General features: G+C 43.7%; 1 protein-coding gene across 3 annotated transcripts in view; it reads left to right on the top strand.

Annotated features, from left to right (window-relative positions):
- Positions 1-3,680: 3,680 nt before the first annotated feature.
- Positions 3,681-8,534, top strand: part of STRA8 (stimulated by retinoic acid 8) — a 181,367-nt gene continuing 176,513 nt past the window's right edge. For all 3 annotated transcript variants that reach the window (XM_085650526.1, XM_085650525.1, XM_085650524.1), the window contains exon 1: positions 3,681-3,795. The gene's annotated coding sequence lies outside the window, so the exon portion shown is untranslated. The remainder of the gene's footprint in view (positions 3,796-8,534) is intronic.

The raw sequence follows: 8,534 nt of genomic DNA, 5'->3' as shown, positions 1-8,534 counted from the left end.
CAAAGATTCCGAGGAATGAGCGGTTTTGTTAAACTATGTCATAAATTTCGTTCCTCTGCCCCTGACTCTATGAACAGATTATGTTGGGATGAAATTAGGGACCAGATGAACTTCGAAATACCGATGTCATGGGGCAGCTTCCTGAAAACATCTCTGGACGTGCTGGAATTACAAACTGCATGGGAAAATGGGGATGAAAAAGAAAGTTTCAGCAAAGCAGCAAATGCTTCAGCAAAAAGGAAATCCCTGCTGGCAGACAAAAGAGAACTCAGTAACCGCCGGCATGGGTGGACAGTCATCAACTCGTACAAAACCTTAAGGCCTCAAGTTTATTTATCTGCTCATTTCTGCCAGCAGTTAAAAAAGAGTTTCACAAATTTCAGAATGGGTGTGCATGATTCAAAAAACCTGTATCCAACCTAGAAAAAGTTCTTCTTTTCCGAGAACTTCCGACTATGCGGCTACAAATCAGAATCTTTAATCCACTTATTATGTGCCTGCCCAGCTGTTTTGCCCCAAAGGAGACAGTGCTTAAAACTTATTTTTAATGCCCTGGACAATCGCTCGAGCAGGCAAGCGGTAATAAGATGGCTGGAGGGCACATCCATCATCTTGGCCTGCCGGGGCGTCAAATATATAACAATGGTCAGAAAGCTTTTACATCAGGCTGATGGCGAGTAATTTGGACTGTAGTCATCTTCTTATAGTTAATCCACCATAATGATTAAGTGTACAGTAAGCCTTGCCCCTTTGCCAGTTGCAAAAAGACAGCAAAGTCCATCAAAGCCTTTAATATTAGGGCAGTATCAAAAATGTTCTCTCTTGCAAGGGGTTCTTATATTTTTATTTTTGCTGTCTAGTCTTAATTTGTATTCCCTACCGGAGTGTAATATTGTCGCTACATAGGCACCGATGAAAATGTTCTCGAGAGTAGGAATTCCTGTAAATGTATTCAACGTAACGCAATTGCACTTTTTAAATATATAATGTAATTTTTTTATCATGATTTTATGTAAATAGGGATGGGGAATTGTAATGATTTTAACAAATCAATAAATCGAAAAATTGAATTGAATTGACACCAGATTGAAGTCTGTTCTCACTGTTGACTGTGGGAATAGGGGCTGTTTTGGCACAGGTACACACTTCAGGAGTGAGGACTGTAGCTTTTGCTTCCAGATCTCTCACCAATTCTGAGAGGAACTACTCAGTAATAGAGAGAGAAGCTTTGGCTGCAGCATGGGCGACAGAGTATTTTCGCATGTATCTGTGGGGTTTTCAATTTACTCTACGTACTGATCATGAGCCCCTGATCAAGCCCCTGATCAAGATTCTATCTCACGGTGGTGCGGGGAAGCAAGGCTTGCCAGGTTAGCCGCCCGTCTGCAAGAATATTTATACAGAGTTGAATACATTGCAGGATGGTAGAACTGCCAAGCTGATGGGTTGTCCAGACTGCCCCTGCCTTGACATGAAGATGATAAAATGCAAGCTGAGTCTTTTGAATGTGAGGATGCAGTTGCTGCAATTGAAGAATTGGTTGAAGTGTGCAATGGAGGAATTGACAAATGTCGGTGGAAAGAATGCATGTCCAGAGACGAGGCCTTACAAGTGGTCAAAGATTTAATTGGCAAAGGTGGCAGGCGTGAAAGTACCCTTCCTATTGCTGTGAGGCCATTTGGTAAAGTTTTGGAAGATCTGTCCATATCTGACAAGGAGAGGAATGTTATAATGAAAGATGATAAGTTTGTTCCCCCACAGGAGTTGATATTTGTTTTGTTCAAATTGGCTCATGAGGGTCATATGGGTCAATCACTCACTAAGAAAAGGTCAAGGGAGCCTTTCTGGTGGCCTGCCATGGACCAGCAGGTGTCTGTATGGGTGGAGAGGTGTGCGGAATGTGTTGAGAGTGAGAAGAGGCTGAAGGTTGGTAGCCAGTTTGAAGTGGGTACGATTGATGATCCTGGCTAACCATGGCACACCATCTGCCTAGATTTCATTGGTCCTTTAAATTGTTTAAGTTCGGACTTGAAATTTGGTGTGGTCATGGTGGATGTGACAACCAAATGGCTAATTGTGAAAGTTGTGAGGGAAATCACCACAAAATATACCATTCATGTGCTTGGTGAAATCTTCAGGGAAGAAGGTTATCCGGTTAAGTTAATTACTGATAATGGCACACAACTTACTTCTACAGAAATAAACACGTACCTAAAATCTTGTGGGATTGTTCGTACAAGGACATCCCTCTACAACCCACAGGGAAATGGTATTGTGGAAAGGGCCAACCGCATGGTAAAAGGGGGTTATTCAGATGGCGGTTGCAAACAGAGGTGATGTAAGAGGGATGGTCAGTGATCTTGTGTGGGCCTTTTCTACAACAGAAAACACTGTCTCTGGGAAGGTTCCTTTTTTTGTCATGAGGGGACGTTGTGCAAGTACCAAGTTAATTCCGGCCTGGATGAAAGACTTTCTGGGTTTGGCGAATCTTAACCATGACAGAGTAGATCAGGATAAAGCTTCAGTGCATGAAGGAACCATAAAACCCAATGATTTGGTAAAAGTCAAACCTGGTCGTGTGAGTGGTGGGTTCACTAAGTTTCGTGGTCCATACAAAGTTAAAGCTGTTTATAAAGGATATGTCACTTTGTACAATGGTGAAAGTTGGAATCTGAGGAGGGTTGCTCTTTGCAAGAAAAAAAAAAGTCCTGGGGAAAACTATGGGTGTATTGAGACTTAGCAATTTCAATCCTCATTTGCTCATGAGTGACGAAGAAGTTTTTAGGAGACCACCTAGTGATCCTTCAAGGGATGGTGGTGATAGTCTCAGAGGTGTTACTAATAGATCTGTTTCCCAAAGATCCAGGTGTCCTCCAAGGTATCTCCAAGACTATGTATGTGGAGACTTTTAGTGAGTCTCAACACATGTTATGATATTTGTAACTTGTAATTTCGCTTTTCATTATCCTCAACTTTATTTTTAGTTATTGTTATTTAAAGGAGAGAGGATGTGTTATAGTCTTACATGAGTTTTTAAATTATGGTAACTTGTTCTTTAAGTGTAACATTCTACTGCTTTAGTTCTAGTGTTGCTATGCCCCATGACATAGCTGTGTTCCTCACCTGTCCGTTGTCTGCTGGTTAGAGAGGGACCACCAATGTTATCTCTAGCGCTCCTATTAAAGTACTTATTTGTACTAATCAAGTTGTGAAGACATATTTGTTTATAATAGGTCAATTGTGGGCCAAGAATAGGTGTCTGAGAATCAACGTTATGACACAAAGGTAACTCAAAATTCATTAGTTATACCGGGGACATTGTTTTGTTATAGCGGCTGTTGGTGACTGCATCATAGAACTGGTACTTTTACGATTTTTTTTTACTACGGAAGGCGAGTTCAAAGGCATTTGTCCAAGATAGTCGTTGGTATCAAAGTCGCACACGTGCAAACACATTCGCTTCTGAACTTTCAGTCTTCCTCCAAACACGCTTCCCCCCTCCCCTCCACCCACCTCTGACCTCCTTGTCACCCATGCCCCTCATTCTACAGGTCGATGTCATACATCTCGCGCCACGCTGTAACCCTTTCTAGAACGCGCATGTACAATCGGCCTTCTCTCATTGGGTGGTCGTTTACTCTTCAACACAGAGGTCACCAATAGTTTACCGGAGAAAACGAACAGCGTTGCGATTGGCCAAGGTATCGCTGGGGCCGTGCCATCGAAACACCTTCTACAGTGCGAACGGCTCAACAGAAGAAACTATTATTACGCCAAGTCCCCGACCAGCTGCTGGTAGGTAAATAAAAGAGGCGCGTGACGGGAAGCGCGAGCCGCCGCTCTAGGGAATGTTCCAATCTGCGCTTTCTTTGCGGATTTTTACACGAGGACCTTTCGGGTGCCTGAACATACCGCTTTCGCAAACACCTTGCAAGGCCAACGTCAAGTACCTTTCAGACATAACCACACGAAGCTTGCGTTTGCCGGCAGTCGCTCTAAAGGCAGAGAAAAAGTCTAAAAATTGGTCATTTTTAACACTGAAGCTTTCCCTCGGGGGTTGAGAAAATAGTGGACTGCATGCCAGACCCGGCATTTAGTCCTGTTGGCCTTATTTATACACTAATATGAATGCAGTAGTGCACCTCCCGGTACTTGCAGATAAGACCCCCCCCCCCCCCCCCCCCCATCGACTCCATCCATTAATGGTATCCCGCTAGTCGCCCGCTGGGGTGTAGCCTAATTCAGGTATTAACACGATTCTCGTCCTGTTCGGCAACTTCCATTTGACTATTAAGCATTCGGTTTACTGACAGTGTGTGCTGGGAAAACTGTAATAAGGCATGATATATGATGGATTTGTAATCTCTTACTTCATACCCCATTTGACTTGTATTAACAGTATTGGTCATGTAGATTTGATCAACCTACCCGCGCCGAAGCAGTTGTTACCTCTCACATGATAAAATATTTGCCCACGTCCTAAATCAACGGGGCTGTGGGGCACGTGAACCCGCTCACCAGATCAGCCTGAATCAAAAGTATACGAGACAGACCCAGGCGGGATGAAAAGTGCTGCACAGCCTCATCTGACAGTTGGCGTGAAGTGTATTGATAAAGCCAGCAGAGGCACACTAGGAATAATATACCACACATGACCACCCTTTAAGCCACTAAGCTACTCTTTCCACCAACCTGTAAATAAACCCGTAGTGTTCTTCTACAGCCCTATAAATGTAAATTTACCGTATTTTCCTCAGGTGAAACCGGGTTGCTAGGTGAAGTCAAACGCTTCAGAGGGCGATCCCATTAAGGTCAATAGGGAATAGACACTTTTTTTGGAGGGTGATGTAGGTTGCAAAAGCAGGTAATTCCATTGAATCTATCTAGTCATTTTGCCAGGTGCATGAATAACAAACAGGTGATACTAGCCAAATGCGCGTGGGTTGACGGGTATGGTATTGTTTGAGACATTAGCATGGAAGCATTGAGGGGCAGATTTATGACGACTGGCGCATCCCTGCATATCAGCAGAGATGCGCCAGTTATTATGCGCCACAGCTGCGCCACCATGGATGCGCCGCATTTATAATGCGGCGCACCATGGGGCAAAAACGGCACAGATGCGTGACGCATCTGTGCCGAAAAGTGGCGCATTGCTGGAGTTGCGTCGCAAGCGCGACGCAGCTCCAGCAATGATCTGGGGGCCCTATCTTTACAATGCTGCGTCAATCCTTACGCCTGCTTCAAGCAGGCGCAGGGTTTTGACGCAGCATGGGCCTAAAAGTGACTGAGTGAAATCTTGTAGATTTCACTCAGCCACTTTTAGGAGGCGTTCCTGCATCGGAACGCCCACACCTGCCCTGGAACGCCTACATGTGGCGCAGATTACAGAAGACGGGGTAACCCAATCTGGTCAAGGACCTGGGTAATGTACGTTACAAAAAACAGCGGTCCTAGACCTATACTTAGAATGAATTAATCAAAATACTTTGTTTCTTGTATGATTCAGTTAACCATATCATTAAATGAGGTAAACAACATAAAAAAGCAGAAAACGACCTTGAAAAGAATTCATCATATATTTATTCAATAATATTTTGGATAACAACCATATATATTATTTTAATCACATGAATCAATCAAAGGAGGTTGCACCAGAGGAAGGTGTGCAGTGAAAAAGAGAGGGTGCTCAAGTTTAAGGAGATAAAGAAGAAGGATACTTCAACACATTATCAGGAATTTAATATGTCAAAGCAGGGAAGAGCGGTTACAAGTCACCGTCCTAGCTAGTCTGTCCCAATGGCATTCATATAAACTTGACTTTTGTTTCATAACAGAAATCAATTCCGAAGTAGCACATTAAGAAGGGTATTTTGGGTACAGACTAAATACAAAAGGGGCGTCGACGTTTCGATCCGACTTTCGACCATAAGGGAAATTAGACAGCCTCGGTCTTGCGGATCTTCATCAGGACTTGGCCTGGGCAACCTATCAATTATGGGTGAGTAGCGAAATCCACGGTGCATACATGGAGTCCAATAGAATGAGTTCTATAATCCAAACTTGACAGTGAATGTCCAAAAGTTAACCACCAGAGGCTTCAAGGGACGATTACAGCCAATGTTCCAATTCAAGAATAAGCGGACAACTGGGGTTCCTTAGATTAATTTGTTTGAGCGCGCCTAGCCAGTACGCGGTCGTCACCATGGAATCAGGCATTGATTCCATGGTGACGACCGCGTACTGGCTAGGCGCGCTCAAACAAATTAATCTAAGGAACCCCAGTTGTCCGCTTATTCTTGAATTGGAACATTGGCTGTAATCGTCCCTTGAAGCCTCTGGTGGTTAACTTTTGGACATTCACTGTCAAGTTTGGATTATAGAACTCATTCTATTGGACTCCATGTATGCACCGTGGATTTCGCTACTCACCCATAATTGATAGGTTGCCCAGGCCAAGTCCTGATGAAGATCCGCAAGACCGAGGCTGTCTAATTTCCCTTATGGTCGAAAGTCGGATCGAAACGTCGACGCCCCTTTTGTATTTAGTCTGTACCCAAAATACCCTTCTTAATGTGCTACTTCGGAATTGATTTCTGTTATGAAACAAAAGTCAAGTTTATATGAATGCCATTGGGACAGACTAGCTAGGACGGTGACTTGTAACCGCTCTTCCCTGCTTTGACATATTAAATTCCTGAGGGCTTTACAACGTGACGCATCTCCCAGATGCGTCACGTTGTAAATACCCCGCACCATGGCGCAGGATATGCGCCGCTGCTGCGTCACAAAAGTGACGCAACGGCGGCGCAAAAGTGGCGCAAGTGCAACATAAATCTGCCCCATAGACTTTTAGAGCAAACCGCACTTGCCAAAAACACTGCAAGTGACCAACTCTTGTGTAAATTACCCCCAAACTTGTGAGCAAGTGTAGTGGGAGACCCACCCTCAGAAAGTCTGCTTATTCAGTCAGATGCCAGGGCTGTCATATTGGTGTAATCTGCCAATGTATTTAATGTATAGGCCTTCTAATGTTTCAGTCAACATTCAGGGAGTACATTTCAATTTCACGTGAGATCTGCTGGAGATCAGTTTAACTTTAGGAGAGCTCAAAACTTTACTAGATGTAACCTCATATTTCCTGTCAAAGTGCTGAGGTCTATTATTTTCAACGGTGCTTAGAAACCAGAAATAGTAAGCAATGTGCTCACCCAGGCACAGCATCGTCACTTAGATACTCATGTTCCACCCCCAGTCTAATCAAACACACATACAACACCAGTCAGAGCACCCACACTGAATCCCAATTGTGACCAATGTTTTAACCCACGTGCATCAATTTCAAAATTCACTGCTCTTGTGCACCACCCAATGCCAGCTCCTAAAATTAAACTCCCATGTAGGCCACCCAGTCAGCAGTCATCCACATTGAAATACTCATGTTACAGCAGCCACTCAAAAGAACGGCTTTCTGCATCATCCAGTTAATACCTATAAATAGAACCCCTCTGAGCACACTTACAATGCTATCTAGGCACACCGTCCCAAGCATAAAAAGACCCACACATTGATTACCCAGTTACATCATTCAAAATGTTCTAAAGCGTACCATAACATACCATTATAGTACCTATTGAATGAGCCACCACGTGCTTCACTCTTTCACATCACTCATGCACACTATGTGTGCTATCTAGTCACAGATAGAACAGTGAGACCCAATGTGCACCCTCCAGTCACAATGCAGTAACTTCAAATCCTAACGCCCCATTTATCCCATGTGTACTAGTCACCGTCAGCTACCATGTAGAGAAATCTCTGTGCTACACCGAGTCATAGCACCCTACCTTTATTCACATGTGTGTCGCACACAATCACATATTCAACTCCTATAGAGCTTTTCCCATTTGCGCCCCCAGTCCTACTGTTCACATAGTGAATCCCATTGATGCCATTATGTGCACTAGTAATTCACAGCACATGCATATTGAAGGCCATACAAAGGACCACCTGTGCACTAGCCACACTTCTAAAAACCATTGCTGAAACCAATGGCAGGGCAGGGTTTTGTGTCCGGAACAAATTTTTTCTCAGTGGGCACCTTGGTCAGTTGTAGCTACTGAACTCTCAAAACATATGTCATAAACGGCAGCTGTGAACAGTGACAGCTGGTGAAGTCTAACAAGTCATGTTTAATTGCTCCAAATGCTTTGTGTGAGGTAGTAGGGTTAGTGGACTCGTGGATGTTTGTGAGAATATATTCTATAAATGTTTCTTAATATTGCTTTTTAGATTATAATTTATACGTAAACTGGTGGAGAAGTGTTCCCCAATTCAGGACATTGGTCAGTCACAGCTTCAGAATTTTCAAAACGAGAAGACGGAAAGTTGATAGAAAGGGCAACCATTAACAGTGGTAGTTGGTGAAATGGTGGGGCGTCAATACGTGCTACTAATTTCACTAGGTCACAGTGGATGAGCTATGCACATGAGTCACATTTTTCCTAGATGGAACCAGGGTGTTTGGTGGAAGT

Source organism: Triturus cristatus, chromosome 4_1 (assembly GCF_964204655.1).
Source record: "Triturus cristatus chromosome 4_1, aTriCri1.1, whole genome shotgun sequence".
In the NCBI taxonomy this organism is placed as follows: domain Eukaryota; kingdom Metazoa; phylum Chordata; class Amphibia; order Caudata; family Salamandridae; genus Triturus; species Triturus cristatus.
Note: the sequence above shows the minus strand (reverse complement) of the source record. Positions and strands in the feature narration are given on the sequence as shown.